At 41.6% G+C, this 23657-nt stretch overlaps 1 pseudogene; it reads right to left on the bottom strand.

Annotated features, from left to right (window-relative positions):
* Positions 1–226: 226 nt before the first annotated feature.
* Positions 227–678, bottom strand: LOC114708798 (annotated as a pseudogene).
* Between the last annotated feature and the right edge of the window lie 22979 nt (positions 679–23657).

Here is a 23657-nt window from a genome sequence, read left to right as displayed (position 1 = left end):
GTGATTTGATCCGGTTGAAACCTGTAAGTCATCATAGTGCTGCCCACTACCAGTTAGAGGAACAAATATTGCTTCCGAGTCTGGTTTTTAGAAGCTGGCCAGTGGCTAGCATAGAATTCTTGTGGGGTCTTCCTGTCATTGAGTCTCCTGCAGAATCATACACGTCATTCATTTCATTTTGCAGTGGAAAAAAATGTGTATTTATAATTTGCCAGGTGAGCTCAATTTAGATGGTCTCAATTTTGTTGGCAATATCCAGAGCATCATAATCAGGAGCTGGGCAAACACATGCCCTCGTCACTCCATCAGGCCTTATCGGGGTATTGACGTTGGCCACATCAATGTCGTAAAGTTTCCTCATAGCCTGTTTGATCTGGTGCTTGTTAGCCTTGACATCCACAATGAACACGGAAGTGTTGTCTTCTGACTTCTTCCTGGCTGACCCAGCGGTTAGGGGAATTTGATGATGGCATAATGCTCAAGCTTGTTTCTCCTGGGCATTTGTGAGAGGGTATTTGGACTAACTACTGAGCCGCAGGGTCTTGAGTCACCAGAAGGTGGGTGCCCTATGGTTGTTCTTCTTCTTGTGGCTGTGAACACCTTTCAACACTGCTTTCCTGGCTTTCAAGGCCTTTGCTTGGGAGGGAGAGGGGCTTCCTTCTTTGCTTTTGGTATCATCTTGGTGAAAAGGCAAGTGATTCATCTGGAAAGCTAGACTCTGTGGGGGGGGGGGGGGGGGGGGGGGCGTGGCTTCATCAGCAAAATGCTCGCAGCAGCACCAGCATGAGCACCTGAGTTCAGTCTCCAGCACTCACATGAGAAATGCCAGGTGGTCACCTATCCTAATCTCAGATTTGGGGAAGTGGACAGGGGGATCCCTGGCTATCAGTGGTCAGTCAGCCTGAGTGAGAGACCATGTCTTGGTTACTTTCCTATTGCCATGAAGAGACACCATGACCAAGGCAACTTATAAAAGAAAGCATTTAATTGGGGGCTTGCTTACAGTTTCTGAAGGTAGTGTACTGGAGAACCATCATGTCAGGGAGCAGACCAGCCAGCAGACAGACATGGTACTAGAGGACTAGCTGACAGCTTGTATCTATCTCATCCACAAGTAGGAAGCAGAGAAGCTGGGGCATGGAGCACACTAACTGGAATGGTGTGGGCTTTTGAAACCTTGAAGGCCACACCCCCTCTGACAAGGCCACACTTCATAACCCTTTCCAAACAGTTCCACCAACCAGAACCAAGCATTCAAGCATATAAATGTTTGGGGGTCATTCTCATTCAAACCATCACAGACCCTGTGTGTGTGTGTGGTCTCAAAACGCAAGATGAGCAGTCCTTGATGAGGAATGACACACACCTAGGGTTGTCTTCTTGCCTCCACATGCATGCACACATGGGCACATAAAAACAGACAAATATGCATATATATGTATGCATGTACACGTGCACACACATACTAAACCTGAGCATTGGGTACCAAGAAAATCAATAATCCAGGGGTAAAAACTAGTGGTTTTACCAGATATAGTCAACATAGCAGAGATACCTATTTGACTTAGTTGAACTTTGATCTTTGTTCATATCAAAAGGCTTCTGTAAACAAAAATGGACAAATGTATAATGTAGTTTGTTATAAAGAGCATTCTAATTACAGACCCAATACCTGACTTCTGGAGGGGAGACATGCTTTCATAATTGATTTGCTCTGTATTTAGTCAGCCCATGAGGCAGATATAATGGTAGGAAATAATGTGCATCTTGACTAAGGACAAATTTCAGTCTTCCTGAGAGCAAGGTACCATCATGACTTGACGTTCATTGTTCCAGAAATATGCAGCTCCTTCTATAATATAGACCTATTTCTGCATTCACCTGAACTTTTATTTGTTATCACTTTATAGCACTGATAATCAATTGCCTACCTTTCTTCTTTTGAGGCTTAGAGATTTTTTGAAGTCAAGTAAAACCCCTGGCTTTACCATTCTGTCACCAATGAATAAAAAAAAATTACCAATTTTACAGTAACCCAAAGAAGCCAGGATTAGAATGGCAAATTAGAGTTGGGGAAAACAATCTCTTAATATATCCTCAAACAAAACAAAATTGACTTTTTATTTGTTTTGTTTTGGAACAGGGTCTCACTTGGTAGCTCAAGATGGCCTTGAAGTCATTATGTAGGCTAGTCTTTAAGCTTGCCATCCTCCTCCCTCAGCGCCTCCTCAGTGCTGAGACTGCAGAAATGACTTTTTGATTAGGGGATAGAAGTATACCTGGACACAGTGAACTTTTGATAGAAATTGACTAAAGCTAGTTAGTTCTTAAAAACTCTAATACATACAGACTTTTTTTTTTCAAGACAGGGTCTCACTGTGTAACAGCCTTGGCTGTCCTGGAACCAGCTCTGTAGACCAGGCTGGCCTCAAACTCAAAGAGATCCGCTTGCCTCTCGAGTCCTAGTATTAAAGGCATGTGCCACCACTGCCCACATATAGACATTTTAAAAATTATTTTGTGTATAGGTGTTTTATCTTCATGTATGTCTATATACCAAATGTACCCAGTGCCCAAGGAGGCCAGAAGAGAATATTGGATCCTCTAGAACTGGAGTTACAGACAGTTGAGAACTGCTGGGAATTGAACCTGGGTCCTCTGCAAGAGCAGCCAATGTCCTTAATTGCTGACCTGTCTCTCCAGCCCTTCAGATTTATAGATATTTGTTGACTCTGTTTCCATATTACTGCAGAGGTCTCGGTGAACTCTACCGTTCCCAGCTGACACACGGGTAAATGAGTCACGAAGATGAGAAGTAACTGGACTGTCCAGTCAGGGACCAAGTTAAGACAAGATGTGAGCCCAGGCCTCTAACTTCAACTCATTTCACAAACCTTCCCTTGTGGATTTTTTTACATTTATTTACTTTGGATGTGTGCCTGGGCTGGTGTGGGGGACTAATATGCCAAGGTGTGCAGGTGGGGGTCAGAGGGCAGCACGGGAGAACCTGATCTCTCCTTCCACTGTGTGTTCTGGGGGTCAAAGTCAGGCCATCTGGCTTGCCTGAGAGCATCTTTACCCAATGAGCCATCTTGTTGGCCATTCAATGTTATTTTTACTACACTTCCTAACAAATAGCATAGATTAATAATTCAGAGGGATTTATGCATGTAGATTACTTTAAAGCATTGGTTCCATGTTAATCTTATAAACTTGTTTAAATCATTAGTTAGTTCATTATTAAACTTTTAATTGGAATCAATCCCAGTGTCACAAATAAGAACAATATGAACAAAGTGATTTGCAAACTGGCAGTCAGCCAGATGCCTGCAGGGTGGTACAGGCCGTCTGACTGGAAGTCATCATTGTCCGTAGCTAGTAAGGCTTCAAGTCATGATCAAAGTGATACAGGCTCTTAAAAAAATTACATTTGAAGTTGAATTAAGTAGAACATTAACATATTAGGGCCAGCAGAGAGTACACTTGAGAAATGTGTCTCTACATCACGAGAAACCAGGATTAAAGTAAAGATGGAACACAGTCAGATTGGAAGATTAGAGTTCTTCTTCAATGAAAAGGAAAGAAATTAGAAGGTTATTAGGGTTATCAGGGCAAGTGATTATAAGTCACAGTGTGCCTGTAAGGCAAGAAGTGTGAACTGGAAGGAACTGAGGAATCTGAGGGTGAGGCTGATTACCGAAAAGTGAACAGAGAACAAAAGCAGCTTCTTGTATCCTGGCACTGGAGACTGGAAGTGCCACTGTCAAGGGCAGAGAGGGACCAGTGGGAAAGAAACAGGGGCACAGGATAGCATGGCTCTGCAAATGGAATTAATTGAGAGAGAGAGAGAGAGAAGGAGACGGAGGAAGGAGAGAGAGAGATTAGTTCAGAAAAATACATTTGCCCGTCATCAAAATCTTGGAGAAAATCACAGTGATAAAATTCAGAGGTATATATATAGAAGAGATAGAGGAGAATTTTGCTTTGCTTTACACCTGGATGGAAGAAAACAAACCTCCCATGAGCCTGGAAAATGCTGTAGAAAAGTAAGATGAGCAGACCTTCACCTGGGAATACCTGGTGCTCTGGTTGGAGGCTGAAGTACCCCCACAAGCTCATGTGTTTGAACACTTGGCCCCCAGTGGTGGAACTGTTTTGGGAAATTGTGGTACCTTTGAGATGGAGAGCCTAGCTGGGAAATGTAAGTCATTGGCAATGGGCCTTAAAAAGGTTACAGCTGTTTCTGGTGCTCATCTGAGCTCTCTGCTTCCTGGTCTTAGGTATGAACCAGCCTCTGCAACTACAGACCAAGCTGCTGCAGCTACCACACCTTCCCCTCTGTGGTGGACCAGTCCCACTATGATCACTGAAAAAATGAGCCCAAATAAATCTTTTCTCCTTCAAGTGGTTTCTGTCAGGTCAAAGTGTCAAAGTGGTCATTTTGTCAAAGTGATGAGATTAAGAATACACCGAGGTATGCATGGGGGAGTGGTAAAACCCAGCAACCATCAGGAAGCCAAGTGAAGAGACCAGAAGTACATGTTTGGCTTGAGAGTCTGGTTTCTTAGCTTGTTTGGGGTGGTAAAGCAATAGGGTAAATCGCCAATATGGTACAAACCAAAGCAAAATTAAAAAGAAAAAGGAAATGCCTGGAAGGTTTCAAACTGAGGCCTATAGGCCTCAGGAATTGAAAAGACTTTATCAGTGTTCACGGGTTCTGCTCTATGCACTTTTCATGCTTTGGAAACGCAATTCATTCTCCATGAAGACATAAATAGGAAAAGAGTACAGGCATTCATTATGCCATCATCTAAAGTGTGAAGAAGAGCTACAAAAGGAAATAGAAGAATATAACTGAGGATGCTGTCATCATAGTAAATGAAATACACAATTCCTTCACAGAAAGGGAAGTTCAATACTGTAGAGATGTCAGCCCTGCCCCAAACAAATCTATACATTCAGTGCAATCCTCATCAAAATCCTAAAAGATTTCTTTTGAAAAGCTGAGTAACAAAAGGAAATATGCAGTAGAAAAAGAGGAAATACCTCCATGATACACCAAACTTCGACAATGCTATAATGGTTTGTTGTAGCCACAAGACGTCAGGTAAATAATCCAGATCCAGAACGCCACACTTAGAGGAGAAGCTGGGAAATTTAAAGGTAGTAATTTTCATCAATAAAGAAAAGAGGGTGTGTAAAGGTCCTGAGATAACTTATGATCTGTTTAGATGAAGGAAAGTTAAACACAAATCAATCCTGTTGATTTCTATATTCCACAAAAATAAATTCTCCTTGAAACAAGAGTAATTAAAAAAAAAGTTGAGAAGATAGGTTTATGATAGAGGACAGAGAATGTGTTCTTAAACAGACTATAAGAGGGAGACAGAGACAAGGGGGGTAGTGTTGACAAACCTACTGTTTGGTTTTATTTGGGGCTTTTTGCTTGTTTTTCTTCAGTGGAACAGCATGGGTGAGTGTTCTTTGCCAGACTGCAGTTGGGAGACCAGTAAAATACCTCACAGTTGGCATCTTACAAAAGGTAAGAGATGCCAGTGTGACCTGAACATGGTCACCAGATGGCCTAATGATCTGAAGAAGGTAACCAGAGCTAGGAAAGAAGTTCATTGCCAAATGGGCAGGTATAGGTGGCAAAACTTAATGATTTTGGAGAGAATGTCATCACTGTAAGATGATTCAATTAGATGATCAATTAATTAGAAGCAATCAGGTCAAAGCAATTTGGTCAAAAGTAATTGCACTGAAATAAATTAGATTGAGAAATGAAATGAATGACTAAAAATACTCCATTTCTCTTTATGTCTCCTTGGTGTTCTCCTTTTCCTAACATACAATGTGTTTTTTTTTTTTTTAAATATTTTTCAAGTGTGATGGCTCAGAAGTAATGCTTTAAAAATCATGGCATGCAAACAAATGATAAAAATGGTGACTATTGCCAGATGATACCTCAAGATAACAAATTAGAACACTGAGCATGACTTAATCAAGAAACAATGAGGTGGTGGAAGAAAAGGAGAAGCTTAGGATGGAAACCAGAACATGCCGCCTGGGGAGACGGGTCAGCGAGCGAAAGTGTTGCAGCAAAAGGCAAGGCCCTGACTTTATGTTCTTACTGTTCATACAGTTTTGATATTATAATACAACGGCAACATTTCTCCCTTCTCTTTCCTCCATCCAAACCCTCCAATATACCTGAGTATGAGCCCTCAGAACCTACAAAACAGTTACGCACAGAGTGTGAGCATCTGTAATGCCATCCCTCCTACAAGAGATGGGAGGTGGAAACAGGAGAATTGCCAGACTGCAAGCCCGGTGTATGTAACAGAAAGACAGCAAAGAGACCCTGCCTTAAACAAGAGGGGAGGTGAAGACCCACACCCAAGGTCATCCTCTGAGCTCTGCAGTTTTAGACTGGCACATGTGCTCCCCCATTTAGCACACACACACACACACACACACACACACACACACACACACACAGTGCAAACCTAATTTGTCCTGAACAACAATTACATGCTATTAAGATAAAAAAAATACAGTAGCAACTTATAAGCAAATGTTATAAGTACTCATGATTAGGTCTTTGCCACAGACTCCCTGCCCAGTGAAACTTATTGGACACATTAAGCTATACTAGCCTTCATTTGCTGTCGAGTTCCCTCTACGTGTCTTTTATCTCCACATGAGCAGATTTCCAGGCATCAGTTCCCTGCATATTTACAGTTTTGCTCTTTGTTCCACTGCTGTGCAGGTGGACAGGTCAAGCCACCCTGCTGTCTGGCTGCATTTAGGAATCTGCAACTCAGTGTTGACAAATTCATTTCACTATCCCGTGAGCATTTTAATGCTGAGCCGAATCTAAAGCTGAGGAGGAGCATGGCAACATAATTCTGCACTGTCCATGAGGAGCTGACCTAGTTAATGTTGCGTTTCTATGCTTTGTAAATCCTGTTTCAAGTAATCACACCTCCTTTGGAAGAGAGTTGACTCAGAAATGTACACCCATGGTCACTGTTCCCTACCCACTAGTGAGGCCCAGCAGATAGCTATGGGTCTGATTGGATTATTTTTCCAATCTCAACTAACTCAGCATTTCATTCTGTTGAACAGTAAATGATCAAAAGTCCCAGGAGTTATGATCTCACATGAGATCTCCCTATTCCACGACAGTGAGCTAAACATACACACACACACACACACACACACACACACACACACACACACACGCAGCCTGATATGAATGGGAAGCACTGTTTGAGCTTACAAACTGGGGTTCCTTGGATACAAAAGGTGTCCACCTGGACAGATCCCACAGAGGACAGAGGAGCCACGTGACACAGAGAACAATCTAAGCCTCTGACAACCGATCCTCAGCGAGACGTCAGCTTTGTTAATATTGCATGATGATCTCCACAGGACAACCTTCCAAAGTCCTTGTGTTCTGTTCTCAGCTCACTGCACCTCGAACGCTGATCACACAGTAGGACAGTCCATACAACGAGAACCTAGTGTCACATTACACTGGAGCTGTACCGAATTCTCAGAATGTCTTGGTGTTAATTGTCACACCTCCCTTTCCTTTCTTGACTTAATTTTCAGTTGTCCTTCCAGACCCACCACAACCTTCCCTCTTGTGTAAATTGTCTCACAGCTCCCTACTGCTCTGTCATCTCACTGAAGGCTCTGTCTACTACAATTCCCTTAATGTCATGACTCATACTACAAACCCAACAACTGATTATGTACCAAATCCTGTTTCCTCTATTTGTTGCCCATTTCCCTCTCAAAATTCTTATGCAGCTCACATGACCACAGTTCCGTCTGCTACATTTTTGATAATTACTGTAGCCACTGGCATTACATTGGAAATACCAAGCATGATTTGTATTTGTTGAATAATAATAGTCAGATGTCTGTTTATTTCCTAAAGCTCTTTGTCTTCCTCCCAGGCATGACTGAAAATGAGAGAAGGCACACTCAGGTGATCAGGAACTCTTGGAATGTGAGACTATATGGAACGGAGTAGAAAAATAAGATTGGCAAAGTACTGGCTGCTCAGAAGGACTTTTTCCTTAGTCCTATAGATGTGTGTTGGTTCCAAGGTGGCGAGCTTGTAAGAAAACAAAGACACAAAGTGATTGTGCTGTGTTGCCTGGTGACAGCATCACTGCAATTAGGGGTGGAAGGCCCTTCTCAACCTGCTGACCATCTACATCACTGGAAGGTGCAAAGGGAAACTCTCCCATGGCCTGCAGAGAAATGTAGCTAGCCGAAACCTCAGAGTGAGAGAGAACTCGGGCAGCAGAGCTAGATCCACAGCTCTGCAGTTTAGCCAGTGAGCAGATAGATGTATCTTGGCTTTGCTATTATGCTTGAAGTTCTTTCTAGCTTTTCAAAAGCAAAATGTTCTCATCTTGCACTAAGGTCTGAAACTTCCATAGCTGTTTCTTACTACAGATACATGTGAAAACTGAGTGGCCCGTGTGAGAGCTCCGAGACAACTTACACAGCTGTTCCTGATTAGAGATACACGTGAAAACTGAGTGGCCCATGTGGGAGCTCTGGGGACAACCTGACAGCCAGACTGAGTCTCTTCCTTTCTCGATACTATGAACTCACTGTTTGCCCCTGGCAGTGGTCACCTCAGGAAAACAAAGCTTCAGTTCAGAAGACAAAAGAGAAGGAAGAACTACAGCATTCAAACATCAAGTGATTTTGGTAACATTAGCTCTCTCAGATATCCACAGGATAATATGACTGAGGGCTCATGTCAGACTAAGAATCTCCCATACACATTTCAAAACTTTATCTGAAATCTTCTGAAAAAGAAAGAGGGAAAGATTCCATATTTTCACCCAGAAAATATAACAAACTAAACTGCTAGTTTGGTCCCAGATAAACATAGAGAAACACAGAAGAATCATGTTAGATGCCTTCATCAAATCAGTGAATATTCATGGTTTCCCCAATGACCTAGTACATGTGTGTGGGGGGTATTTAATAGACTGTCAGTAAGTTTTTCTACAGGAATGGATAGATTCTGTCAGTTGGATTGTTAGTAGTTACATGGACAGACACCATGGGGGCAAACTCCCACACTACCATACTTTCAGAAGGTTGCAGCTCAAATCTTGAGACTGAGCATACTCAGAAATAGACATGTCTGGCATCTTTCCAATGCAAGTTAAATATGACCAGTATATGCCCATCATTTTAAGGTCATGCTCCATGACCTTGAACTAAAAATGTCCAGGAATATGTCTTCCATCTTTTCTTCTAGAGTTATGACCTTAAATGCCCAGTAACATACCTCAGTAACTGAGTATGCTTGGGATTGCGGACACCCTTAAAGTGCTTTCCTATAGCAATACATGTGAATTCTCTGAATAAAATCTCCACATTTCCTTTGTTTAAGGACAGCATTGCTTTGGAAATGATGCTATGGTCTCTTTACATGCTGTAACATAACTAAATAACGAAGCAATAATAAGTTAGTGTAGTCTTACTTCTTGGTAATGATTGTTTTGGCTTTAGTCAAGCCAAAGGACAAACCTGTTGCTTTTTAATTTTTTTTTTCAAGAGCACCACACATCAACTCATCAAAACCCATTGCTTTTGATTACAAGATATGCCAGATTTGAGAAGCTAGAAAAAAATGCCGGAACTAAAACCTGGAAGGAGTAAGAATGAGCACAGTAGAAAGAAAACTAAGTCATAAGAAAATGGGGACAGAGGATGGAGATATGGCTGGCCAAGTAAAAGAACACAATGCTCCTGGAAAAGACCTGAGTTCAGTTCCCAGGACCCACTTTGGATAGCTCACAGCTGCCTGTAACTCCAGCCCTAGGGGATCCAACACCCTCTTCTGATCCCCTCAGGTACCCACATTCACATGCATGCTCCACCCTACCACCCAAGTAATTAAAAAATAGTAAAATAACTCTTTCTTTAAAAAAAAGGGAAACGAACAAATAAAATCCTTTCATTCACTAAAATTAAGAAAGAGTGAAATCCAAATCCCATTTTTGATGTTGCAACCAAACACTAAAATCTAATCCCGTTGGGTCATTTCTATGGGATTGTCCAACAATGTCCACAGATTCCAGGATAGGCAGACAGAGAGAAGAGTCATGACTAAGTAATAAAGATGGTGAGCTTTCAAGATGACTGGCTTTTTCCTAACCTGAGACAAAAGCTTGCCAACTTAAAAGAAAATCCCTGTAGGCCTTTTCTCATGATGGACTAGTTCATCAAGTTCAAGGCTGGAGCAGGACATGATTGCACAATAGTTGTGGCCAATCAGCTATCCTGGCCTTCTTCAAACTGACCAACCTTAAATTAGAAGAAGACTTTAAAAGCCCCAACCCTCGGGGAGAAACTGGGCTTGCTTCCCTTCTGCTTGTCGAAGGGTCTTTTTCTCAGCATGCTTGGTGTGTGTGTGTGTGTGTATGTTTCCTGAGCCCTTTTATTAGTAAAAAGCCTATCTTTACTGGCAAAAGAAGAGATGAAATAAAGAGATAAAGGAAATATGGAAGAAAGAAAATACACCCATTAATATCATAACACTACAGAGAGACTTACTGACTGTGCCCAACTCATTAACATTCCATACAGAAGCCTACAAAAGCACTTTGTACGTGTTAATTTAGTAATTGCTGTAGTCTGGGAAGAACTATTCTGCATAATTTACAGGATGAGGGAACTAATGCACCAGAGGACTTCAGTAACTCGATCCCAATCACACAGTTAGGAAATAAGGTTGCGGTTCTTCCAGAGTCAAAAGCAAGTACTCTTTTTCAGCTTCGCTATAGACAATTTCAAAGTCTGCCCTCAAAGCCTCAGGCAGGCAGAAAGAGAGCTGCTGTCCACACCAGACTTGGTACTTGAGGAGTGTGTGGCAGTCCTTTGTAGTATTTACTGGCAAGGACTCTGGCCTCTCTGAAGGGCCACACACTTACACAATTTCATAATCTTAACCCAGTGTCCTCATCCCTCGATCTCCCTCATGGATTTCCAGTCAAGGTCTTTGTAGACCCCCTGCCTAGTTTTCTTCTGAAAATTATCTAGACCTGGCATGGGGAATATAGACACTCCCCTCCCACCACCCCACCACCCGGTTTGACCCAGTACTCACTACTTTCCCCTCATAGCCCTCCTATTCACACCCACACCCCCACTCCTAGCCTCAGGATTTATTAAAACACCTTTTGTTGAGACTGCCACAACAGCAAGATCACTCCCATTTTAGCTCCAATGCACCTGACTCCAACATGGCATGCATGCCCTTTCCTAAAACAGCGGAATCCAAGCCCTAACTCGGACTGTCCCCGTAAAAGTGCTTAAAGGCTTAGCCCTTTGATTTCAGCTATGGTGTAATGAACTCCTTCACATTTGGCAGCTAGCTATCTCTGCAGCTCCGCTCAGCTCCTGAGAGAGGTCTGTTTCATTTTGTTTTCTTGTTCCCAACATTTAATGAATGTCACACTAGATGAAACAAACGCTCACTGAATGCCAAGGGGAGGATGTTGGTGAGCTGGCTCTCTTTTCTGTATCAGCTCCATTCCTGATTTGGGATGGTGCTGTTTGTCATAAGATGTTCTAGAAATCGTGCAGGAAATGAGTACAAGAATTCCCAGACCAGATGCTGAAGGTCTCATAACTAATTTGTTTGCAAGATACCTGCCATTGGCAGGCGATGCTGCCTTCCTCCAGCCGTTGTGAACATGTGCGATGAAATTTAATAAGAGCATCATTTTTGTAACCTGAGTGAGTACCTTTCACCGGCCTCTGTCATTGAGGAGGATGCTAGCACCAGCCTCAAGCTGGGGGCTTGTCATTGATGAATATGACCTTAGGTGAGCTGCAATTTCTTTCTTGATGTTTTGTATTTCATGGAAGACAAATGGACCCGAGCTGAATTTCTCCAAAAGTAGTTTAACGTGCTTTTAAAGATATAGTTCTCAAAGATGATTTTTGATTCTCTTAAGAACCAAGCTGGTATTTCGTCCAGCAGGAGAATGGTCGCACAGGCTCAGCATACCTATCAGGAAAAGCAACAGTGGATCATAACACAATAATTTTTCACTACAGGTCCTCTTGCCTGTGGTAGGGGCTGCAATATTGTTAATTAGGGGAGGGAGACCTTATTAATGCAATTTTATAAACGAGATGAATATGACCGCAAAGGGGACAGTAGTAATTTATATTATACCCCATAGCTTAGAGATAGAGGCAGCATTTAACCCATTAGAATCTAGCTCCAAGGTTCACCATCACTTCACACACAAAGTCTTGCTCTTTCCATTGATACAATAGAATTGCCCTGTGAAGAACTGTGTGGTTATTTGCAAAGTGAAATAAGTGTAAGCTCATGAGTTAAATGTTCATGGAACTGTAGCACCCTGTGCTCTTACCCCAGAGCATTAGGAAACAGAATAGCTCAGAGTTCAAACTACTGCCCATTCCTTGGAGGAAAAGACTTTGTCAGGAACCTAAATAAGTCAATAAATTAGTGACTGTGGAGATGTCTCAGTCAGTAAAGTGCTTGTTGCACAGCATAAGGGACTGAGTTTTCTCACCAGAACCCAGGTAAAAGGCCAGGTGGTAGAATATTCCAAATTGACAGGAGGATCCCTGGTTCTACCTGAATTGGTTCAATGAGAGACCCTGGGCTGGAGAGATGGCTTAGTGGTTAAGAGCACTGGTTGCTCTTCCAGAGGATTCAGGTTCAATTCCCAGTATGGCCATGGTAGCTCACAACTGTCTTTAACTCCAGTTCCGGGGGATCTGAAACCCTCACACAGACATGCATGCAGGAAAAACATGAAAGCACATAAAAATAAAAATAAAATAATTTTAAAAAGTAAAATGTCCCCATTAAAAAATAAGGTGGCAAGTTATTGAGGAAGCTGTCTGATGCTGAATTCTGGTCTCTATATGTACATACATGCAACACATGTGCACATATATACTTGGACATACACACGTACATACACATACACACACACACACACACACACACACACACACACACACATACAAAGGAAAGAGAGAAAGAGAATTTGAACTCCCACGACTCCCAGTAAAGTCCCAGGAAAAGGGCTTCAAGGATGATTCTGATTAAAAATAATACTCTTGCAGAGGACTCAAGTTCAGTTTACAGTAGCCATGTTGGGTGGGCTGGGCGTAACCACCTGTAACTCTAGATCCAGGGTGATCTGGACCACATGAGCTCCGCCGGCACAAAGACACAGACATACACATAACTCAAGACAACAGAAGTAAATGTTTTTAAAGACTTCCAGGAAGTGAAGAGTCGAAGAGCCCCTTTTACATTTGACTTTATTTCAAAGTATATTGTGGTGGTAATCTAATTGTACTGAAATATTATTTTGATTGTATGTTAATAAATAAAGTTGTCCGGGGGTCAGAGCTATTAGAGCCATAGCAAGAGTGTGGCGGTGGTGGCACACGCCTTTAATCCCATAGATATCTGTGTGTTCAGGGATATAGCCAGCATTGGAGACATAGGCCTTTAAGACCTAGGGGGCTGTACATTCAGACAGTGATGAGGCAGTCATGTGTTTGGGTTTACAACCAATGAGAAGGCAGAACAACATACTATAAAAAAAAACGAACAGACAGGAAGTAGGTCTCTTTCGGGAAGCTGGGACACCGCAGGCAGAAGGGTGAGATTTTAGCTCTGAGCTCTGACCTCTCGGCTTTCTCTTTTACATTGTTTCTGTGTTTCTTATTTAATAAGACGGTTGGTTACATCAACAGTATATCATGAGAAATTATCATTATGAAAAGTTTCAAATAGATTCAGATTCTAAGAGTTTAGTCTTGTGAGTAATGGTGAATGTTTAAATCCAAAACCTGTCAAATGATTGTCTACACTTATAACAACAGCTACAATCACTGTAAGCATTGACTATCCATTTGTACTGTACGTTCTTATGATAGAATCTGAGCAAATGCCAGTAAGACTCCGCTAGAACACAGAAAATATTCATAATGTGGTACAAAAAAACATAAGGATTTATTTATAGGCTGAGCTTAAAATGTGAAATTATCTTCCCACCAATAGCCTGGAAGAAAAATCACTATAATTTGAATAGATAATCCTCTCAAGATGGTCGGAACGCACACACCTTTTTCTTTGTTATATTACTGTGTTCACATTCTTTTTCATTTTATTGAATGTATGCTATATTTAAACAGGAAATAATTAAAACTTCAATTAGCAACTACACACTAGCCACCTCCATGGGCCCTCCTCAAACAGGGATAGGCATGCTCACCTAGGAAATGGTTTAAGATGGCAGATTCTAGCAAAGTTTGGAGAACAGGAGCTTCTGCACTTCAAGCCAGCTCCAGAGTTGTGTACCCCTGAGGCTGGTCCGGGGAGCTCCTGGGGAGGAGAGTTTTCTATGCAATGAACCAATGGGAAGGAACCACTGCAAGTCCACTAAGTCTCAGCGTTGACATCTAGAAACTCCCCCTGTCATTTTTTCCCCATGAAAACCCAAATCAGTCAGTTCTGATGACTAGATGCCCACCCACCTCCCATCCAGGGTCTTCCCCTCCCAGCTGCCCTTCTCTCCGCTGCAGATCTGAATTCTGTCGTCCAGCGTGTGAGGTTTTCTTCTCCTGGGTAACCTTCCTTTGCCCCTGTTTTGAAATTAAATTCCATTTGTTCTGCTCATGTTGGCACAAAAATTGTCTCAAGTTAGTCTAATAAAACCATCACTAAAACAATTTTCTTGAGTAGTGTAATTATAGGGTTGGTAATTAGACTCCGCTAAATGAATAGTGTAGTTAGATTACATTCAGACAAGCGCCACACACCCCATTCCATTTTAATCACCCCTTAAATGCAATCCTGTTTGCGGGAAAAGGCATTTTGGATGGTAATAGCAAGACCATCATATACACTCGCATAAGATTGTCACCTCTAAAGCTAGGACAAATTGGCAGATGCCATGCTGTCCATTCGATCACCTGTGGTGAGGGGAGCCAAGTGTGTGGGAGAAGATTCCTCTGAAGGGTGTGCTCTGGATCTCTCCTATGACACCTGTCAGATGCCATGATCTCTGCTTGAAGCTTTTCACACCCTCTCTTCTGCAAAGAGATGTTTGACTCAGCAGCTTGTGCCAGAGCCTTTGACTCTGTTGTTCATTTTAGAGCTCACTTCTGCTTTTCATTCGTGACCTGGTAACCTTCTCTGTGTCACCAAGGCAGCTGTGACTCTTTGGGAGCAGATACTCCCTGCAGGGAACAGAACTGTTCTCTGCTCCCAGAAGCACCCTCTATTAACCCTCAGTCAACAAGGGGAGCTTCACGTTACACAGTTGTGCTTTAGATCCAAGCACCAGCCAAGACTCCGTCCAATCTCAGTGGATGGAGGACACCTGATGCCTGATGGTCAGTCGTGGGTGTTTAACATTGTTACTAGCTTTAGTTGCCTTTATTCCACTTAATTGGTCCTGTAATCTCTATTTCATAGGTGTCAGACTTGCACTCAGGGAGGATTTATGCACTGCCATGTTTCACCAACGAAGACATGGCAAAGCAGCGATTAAAACTTGTGCTTTCCTGATGCCTGGGCCCACTCTAATGCCGAGCCAATAGAGCTGGTTGCAATCCCAGGTCTTCAGTCCACTGTTAATGTTACAGAACAGGACTCTATGGTTCTCCTTCAGCTTTTCCCCTGCAAGTTAGCAAAGATTCTCTGACAGGTCATGCTGTAAGAAATTAGATCCCTGTTCTAAGATTTGCACAACTTCTGTTAAAAACAAGCATTTAAACAAACTGAAGGTCAGGGTGGCGAGAACTCCTGTCTCAAGAGAGAGCTGTGAGGCCTGGCTAGGTCATCAAGTCAGAGAAGCAACAGTTTTTTCTAGTCTCATGCCAGTTGCTGGGGAAGGTATACATGACATTAAAGGCAACACTAAGTTCCGAAAGTGTCTATCACTGCCCCCTACTGGGAACATCTGCCTCTTCATCTTTGTTTCTTGCTGGGGACTGAAGACAGGGCCTCCTCCTCTGTGTGTGTGTGTGTGTGTGTGTGTGTGTGTGTGTGTGTGTGTGTGTGTGTATGTGTGTGGAAACCAGAGGACTACCTTAGATGTCAAGGTCATTCCTCAAGCAAACTCGGCCTTTTTTTGAGACAGTTTCTCCCTAGCTTCTATCTCAGCAAGCAGGCCAGGCTGACTAGCCGGTGATCCTCAGAACCCACCTATCTCTGCCTCTCCAGGACTGGGATGACATGCTTGCACAGCCATACCAGACTTCAATAAGTGGGTTCTGGAGACAGAATTCAGATCTTCATGCTTGCAAGGAAAGTATTTTACTGAATGAGGTTTTTTCCCATGCTTATTTATTTAATCTATAAAATGAGATTATGTGCATGTTTTACTGTTTTAGGGGATTGTGTACACGTTTATATACAAAATATGATAAAGTACATAAAAGCACCTTGTAAAATGGAAAGCACTTTAACATGTAAATTATTATCATCATGACTTAATCAGATCCAGAATATTCAATGAATTGAGATTGTGTCTGGAGAAGTTTTGATGTCTTATGTCATATCAAGGAAAAATAAGATTCTCTTACATAAAGTATTATCTATGTTTATGCATCGAACTCATTAAAATATCACAGTCCTACAAAGCAGGAAGCTTGCACGGATGCTGTGAGCCTTCTTTGACATTTGCTTTTTCATCCTGGTATCAATTTGCAGGCTTTCACTTTCCTCTTCAGTAATAGAAATTGCTCTGTTCTTGGTTGATTGATTCTAGGAATTTGCTGAATACAGCCAAACTATGACATATTTGCATTTTTAAGGCTTGAAACATTCGTTCAGTTTTTAAAACGAGTTTATTTTGAGGAAATGTATGACTTCTTGAACTAATGGCAAATGAAGTTAATAAAATTCATACCTGCTGTGGGCCATGATGATTAGAGATCAAAGGCGAAATAAATCAAAGGCTAAATTCCACACTCTCTAATTGCCCACATTCCCCATTCATTTCGGTAGGAATACTTCTGCTTGGGATTATAATGCAGAAGCATAGAACAAATGGCTCTCCCTTTTAAGTTGTTTCCAGTCTTCTCTTTCAAAAGCATGGGCAATTTGCATTGTTTCTGCCCTCCTCTATGGCTGCACAGCCCTCAGAGTCTTCTTGGCAAAAGTGCCAGTCAGCATTGCACACGCACAACGCCACAGTTTTCGTCTTCCATGGGAAACGTGTCTAGCTGTTTTCCATTGTGTTTGATGATGACTTGTTAACAACAATTACATTGTTAAATGAACTTGAAAAAAAAAGCTGTCATAAATGAAGCCCAAGGCTAAAACTCAGGCATAGTTCCTACTCAGGCTTTTTATATCCAGCTCTGGTACTAGCTAACTAGCAGGGGGGAAAAAAATCCCTTGCCTCACTTACAATCTATCAGTGATTATTTTTAAAATAAGGCAAACTCAGCATCTGGAAAAATGGCAAGTAAAGGGCTTGTTATGCAAACTTGAATACCAGGGTTCATCTGGGAACCCACAGCAGAAAGAGAGAACGGACTTCACAGAGTTGTCCTCTGCCTTACATATATGTATGCACTCCCACTCACCACACACACACACACACACACACACACACACACACACACACACACGTAATAATAATAACAATAATAATCAAAGTAAGTCAAACTCCACAGGCTTGTAAAAATGATAAGATCTCTGGTGATACTATTGGATCTAGATAGATTTGACTTTGTTTTAGGACACATTCTGTAAACACAAGGCTGTCTGAGGCTGGGATAATGAGGAATTGAGAGTGGACTAACAGATATTTATACCAACTCATGTGTATCTCAGATATGTTCTTCTTTGGGACCAAGATTAGAATCCCTTGTGTTTTGTGCCATTTCTATTAGAAAATAACCCTAAGGAGACAGAATTCTGATTATGTAAATAAACCAGTCTCTAATGCAGTGCCCTAAAAGTTTTTTAGGATCTACAATGAGTGCTAATAGCTTCCTAGCTGTTATTTAAACCATGTATTATGTTGAGGTTTTCTTAGCTGATGCTTTCATAGGGATGCAACATTGATGAATGGCTGAGCATAAAGTAATTAAGTACCCAAACCAGCCCACTTAGGAAAAACAAGTACCAAAGAGTAAATGTACTCAGAGATGCCAAGCAAACTAAAAAAGACAAAAAGATGTCTGGCCAATCCACATCAGGAGATACAAATATTTAGCAGAAATATTTCTGGTGATTATACTACAAAAGATGATAGGTGGAGATCAAGACTAGCTTAGAAAGCTTATTATCAAAAGTGAATATCCCCAGAATTACAATTGACTTTGCAAGCACTCTGCACAAATGCATTGTAGCAGGGGCTCTATATTCAAGTTATCACCCCTGACTCAAAGAATTGATAACTAGTATGGAAAATTAGAGGTTTTTTCTAATTTAAATAATTAGAGATTATTTTCTAAAATAAGAGGAAATTTAGACTCAATCAAGTCAAATATATACTTGTTTCCAGAAGGATATAAGGGGGGAGTAAAACCTCTTAGACAAATGCATCATTAAGAAGCATTGCACGTAAGATCATTTTCATGCTTAATCATAAACTTATAGACAGGAACTGAAATACTCAGTGACCAGACAGATGAACATATAACAAGTGCCACAGGAGCTCAGAAGTGGTATCATCATGGAGAAAGGCAAGCAGACCCCTTTCTGTCTTAGGGTTTCTATTGCTATGAACTGTGACACAGTTCTCCAACAAGGCCACACCTACTCCAACAAGGTTACACCTCTTAATAGTGCCACTCCCTATGAGCCTATGGGCATCAGTCACATTCAAAATACTACATTCCACTCCCTGGTCCCCAAAGGCTTGTAATTATATCGTAATACAAAATGCATTTGGTCCAACTTCAAAAGTCCACAGTCTATAAAAATCCAAAGTCTTAGCCAGGCAGTGGTGGTGCACGCCTTTAAACCCAACACTCAGGAGGCAGAGGCAGGTGGATTTCTGTGGGTTCGAGGCTAGCCTGGTCTCCAAAGCGAGTTCCAGGAAAGGTGCAAAGCTACACAGAGAAACCCTATCTCGAAAAACTAAATAAATAAATAAATAAATAAATAAATAAATAAATAAATAAATAAAGTCCAAAGTCTCTTTTGAAACTCATGGCAATCTCTTAACTGTAATCCCTTATAAAATCAAAATTAAAAAAAAAACAGATCACATACTTCCAACATATAATGGCATAGAATGTATATCACCATTCCAAAATGGAGGAAAGGGAACATAATAAGGAAATACTGGACCAAAGCAAGACCAAAAACCAGCTGGAAAAATTCCAAACTCTGCATCGCCATGTATGATGTCAAAGTATTCTTAAGATCCCCAACTTCTTTCATCTTTGTTGACTGCAACACACTTCTTTCTCTTGGGCTGGTTCCACTCCCTGTTATCAGCTTTCCTCAGCAGGTATATCATGGCTCTGGTATCTCCAACATCTTGGGGTCTCCAAGGCAATCCAGACTTCACATTCACAGATTCACACAATGGCCTCTCTTGGCACCCATGCAGAGACACCACTGCCATCTGCATGCCCTCGGTGGTTTTTCTTAGTTGCATAGGGAGATTCCATAACCCCTTTTTTCTATCCTTGACTCTAAAACCAGCACCATGTGGCCAAAGCTGCCAAGTTCTGCTGCTTGCTGGGGCTGGAACATGGTCCCCTTGATCAATTACATATTCACCGGCTTTCTGTTCTCAATGGTTTCCTTCCTTGCCTAAGAGTGGCTCTCCTTAAACTTGCTCCATAGATGAGGCTGGCCTCAAACTCAGAGATCTACCTGTCTCTGCATTTGGAGTGCTAAGATTAAAAGTGTGTACTACCACATCCAGCTCTAAGCTTTTCTTTAATTCCTTTTCACAAGTTGGAAGCTTAGCTGGGTGGGATATTGCCCTGAAGACACCACTCCCTTTATCCATGTAACATCTGGTTTTTATCTCTTCAAACACAGGATTTAGTTCCATCCCACTTCCTAGTGCCCCCTTTTCTCCTTGAACTGTATGTACATTTTATATTTTTTCTTGCTCAGCTTCCTTCTTTTCATTCTAGATCTGTATAAGAGTTATCATTAATAACCACACAACAGTCAATATTTGGCAACATACTAAAATTCATCTCCCCTGAAACCTCTTGAGCCAGGCCCCCACAGTTCAAATCACCCTCAGCACCACTGTCTTCCATGTTCCTACCAGTATGACCTATTAGGCCCCACTTTAAGTATCCCACTGCTTTTCTAACCCAAAGTACCAAAGTCTAAATTCCCCACCACCACCACCCCAAAAAACATGGTCAGGCCTATCACAGCAATACTCCATTCCCTGGTACCAACTTCTCTTAATTAGGATTTCTATTGCTGTGAAGAGACATCACGACGACGACAGCAACATAAAGGAAAACATTTAATTGGGGCTGGCTTATAGTTTCAGAGGTTTAGTCCATTATCGTCATAGTGGGAAGCAAGTGGACATGATGCTAGAGAGGTAGATGAGAATTCTACATCGGGATCCACAGGTAACAGGAAGTGAACTGAGACACTTCCTCCAACAAGGCCACACCTTCTAATAGTGCCACTCTCTATGAGCCTGTGGGGGCCAAGTACATTCAAACCACCACACAGTCAGAGAGCAGAGTTCAGTACTTCTGAGAAAGATGATTGAGTGGGGAAAGTTCTAGAAGCATAGGGACTGTGATGGTTTCAATAGGTATGGTCTCCATAGACTCATATATTTAAATGCTTGGTCATAGGGAGTAGAACTATTATGAGGTGTGGCCTTATTGGAGTAGGTGTGGCTCTGTTGGAGGAAGTGTGTCACTGTGGAACTGGGCTTTGAGGTCTTATAAGCTCCAGTCTGGCCAGTGGACTGGCCTGTGTGAGGGTCAAGACATAGAACTTTCAGCTCCTTCTCCAGCACCATGTCTGCCTACATGCCACCATGTTCTACCATGATGATAATGGATAAAACCTCTGAAACTGTAAGCTGGCCCCAAATAAATGTTTTCCTTTATAAGAGTTGCCATGGTCATGATGTCTCTTCTTAGCAATAGAAAACCTAAGACAGAGCCTAAACAGGAAATGGGAAAAATTCTAAAGGAAATCTGACTTTGATTAAGTAATGTAGAACCATTGTCTTATAACATGGTGATTGTTGATGTATGAGTTATTAGAATAAGCTGTGTTTGGACTTTTTTAATCCAATGAGAGCATCATGAATTCAAGGTCAGCCTCAGCTATACTGAAGTTGAAGCCTGAACTACAGAAGGGAGTTTGGGAGAGAAGCATAAGGTGGAGGAGGAAGGAGAGGAAAGGGAGGGAGGAATGGAGGGGAAGAAAGAAGGAAGGAATAGACTGATGAAGCCCCAGAATGATGTATAAGTTGAAAGCCTCATGAAGTAGAAGGCAGAAAGCTCATGAAGCTTCATTTAACTCATAGCTCCAGGTTACAGTCATAGTAGATGGCACAGAGGCAGGATCCTCAGGCTCCTGGTCACATGTCTACATCCAGAAAAGAACAATGAATGCTGTCAATCGGTCCCATCTCTTCTTTTCAGTGAGTCCAGGACACAGCCCATGAATTGATCCCATCCACAATTAAGATGGGTCTTCCAAAATCAGTGAACATAACCAAGATAATCCGCCACAGGCATACACAGAGGCTCCTCTGTCATGTAATTCTAAGTTCTGTCAAGTTGACCATTACTCCTAACCATCCCCTGATCCCCTGCCCATGGAATAACTAACAGTATAAACTGATGAGTTGACAGTAGTCAGTAGGGAAAGAAGAGCTCAGTGCCTATTGATAGAGCATAGCGAGTCACAGACTGCTAAAAGTACTGGGTTGTTGAGGAAGGATGACACTTGGTTTATAGCTTGAGTGATTGTAAGGATGTTAGTCCTATTATGAGAAATCAAGAATTAGAATTGCGGTTCTCCTTTAGACAGAGTAATACCCAGTTAGAGAGTCAACAGAAAGATTTCAGAGCTCCTGGATAGAGCATGGCTGTATATAAAGATGTGGACTATCTGTTACTAAAATTGTATTTGGAACCAGAAGGGCAATTGGTTTTCTGAATTGTTAAAGCAATCTGTTTGATAGGTGATGGCAAAGTGGTGCTCACCAGTTCGCCCTGCTTCCTCTGTTTCTCATAGGGAGCTGATAAAGTTCTCAGAGTGGGAAAAAACCTTGTCTGGTTTCTTAGTATTTGAATGCAAAGAGAGAACAGACTATGATTTAGTAGATTTAATCAACCTACTCGGCTAAATCAGATAATTAAACCTCCTCCACCAGACTTCTATTCTCATCCACTTTGTACCTAAATTACTCAATTTGTATAGCCACATTGATTAAATATCCAACTCCTCCACTTTGTGTGGGAATACAACCATTTAAGTCTTAAAGGTATTTTCCAAAGAATTTAACTTGATTTAGGATTCTAGGAGCATGTAAAATGAACCTTCATTAGCAGGGATTTATTTTATTAAGACCATTTTTGCATATTTTTAATTCTGTTCTGGGAATTCTTGGTCAATCTTTGAAAAGCTAGACATTTTTTTTTAAAGATTAGAGAGGGTAAACCATCAAGACTTTCTTTCATTTATTGATATCTGAGGGAATTTCCATCAGCTTAGGATGGAAAGAATTCTTATACTGAAAGTAAATTCTTTATTGTGTGACTTAAAGTTAAAGATGGTTTAAATCATAGAGTTCTAATCAATATATTATCTTGCAAATTTTCAGTATTTTTAGTAAGTGTAAAAAATTCATTCTAAGAATACTGTTGCTTCTCTAAGATTTGTGTGTGTGTGTGTGTGTGTGTGTGTGTGTGTGTGTGTGTGTGTGTATTACATATGTTTATATGTTTCATATGTACAGTGGGGAGCTAACATTTCTCCATGGAAGAGGAAACGTAGACAGAAATCTTGAGTTATCCTTTGCTGGGACTGGAAATAAAGCTCAATGGATAAAGCACTTGCCATGTGACCGTAAAGACCTGTTTCTGGGTCCCCAGAACCTATCCAAAGTGAACAATGGTAGGGTGCATCCCAGTGCTCCTATGCTGAGATGGGAGGCAGAGAGAGGGAAATTCTAGAATACCATAGGCTGGTTAGCCTACTGTACTCAGAGGTGAAAAAAGTAGCCCTGTCTCAAACACAGGGGTAGTGAGGACCTATAGGTTACCCTTTGACATGAACCTATGAACCCCAGCACATACCAAAATTACACACACACACACTCTCTCTCTCTCTCTCTCTCTCTCTCTCTCTCTCTCTCTCTCTCTCTCTCTCTCTCTCTCTCTCTCTCTCTCACGCGTACGCACGCACACACGCATGCATACACACACAATTTTTTAGTCCATGGTTTTCCGGTGAGCTCAGAGGAGTACTCTGAGGATTCTCCAAAGCTAAGCTTCATGCAAGGGATGCCATTGCTTTATTGGTGTTTCTCTTTAGAAGTTCTAGTTTTTAAAGAAGTTATTCCATAATTTAGAGATTTATTTGCAAAACCTCAGACTAGGTGTTCTTTACCCATTTGTCAATA

This window comes from Peromyscus leucopus, chromosome 5, assembly GCF_004664715.2.
Source record: "Peromyscus leucopus breed LL Stock chromosome 5, UCI_PerLeu_2.1, whole genome shotgun sequence".
NCBI classification, from domain to species: domain Eukaryota; kingdom Metazoa; phylum Chordata; class Mammalia; order Rodentia; family Cricetidae; genus Peromyscus; species Peromyscus leucopus.
The sequence above is the reverse complement of the archived record's forward strand: the minus strand, read 5'-3'. Positions and strand labels throughout refer to the sequence as shown.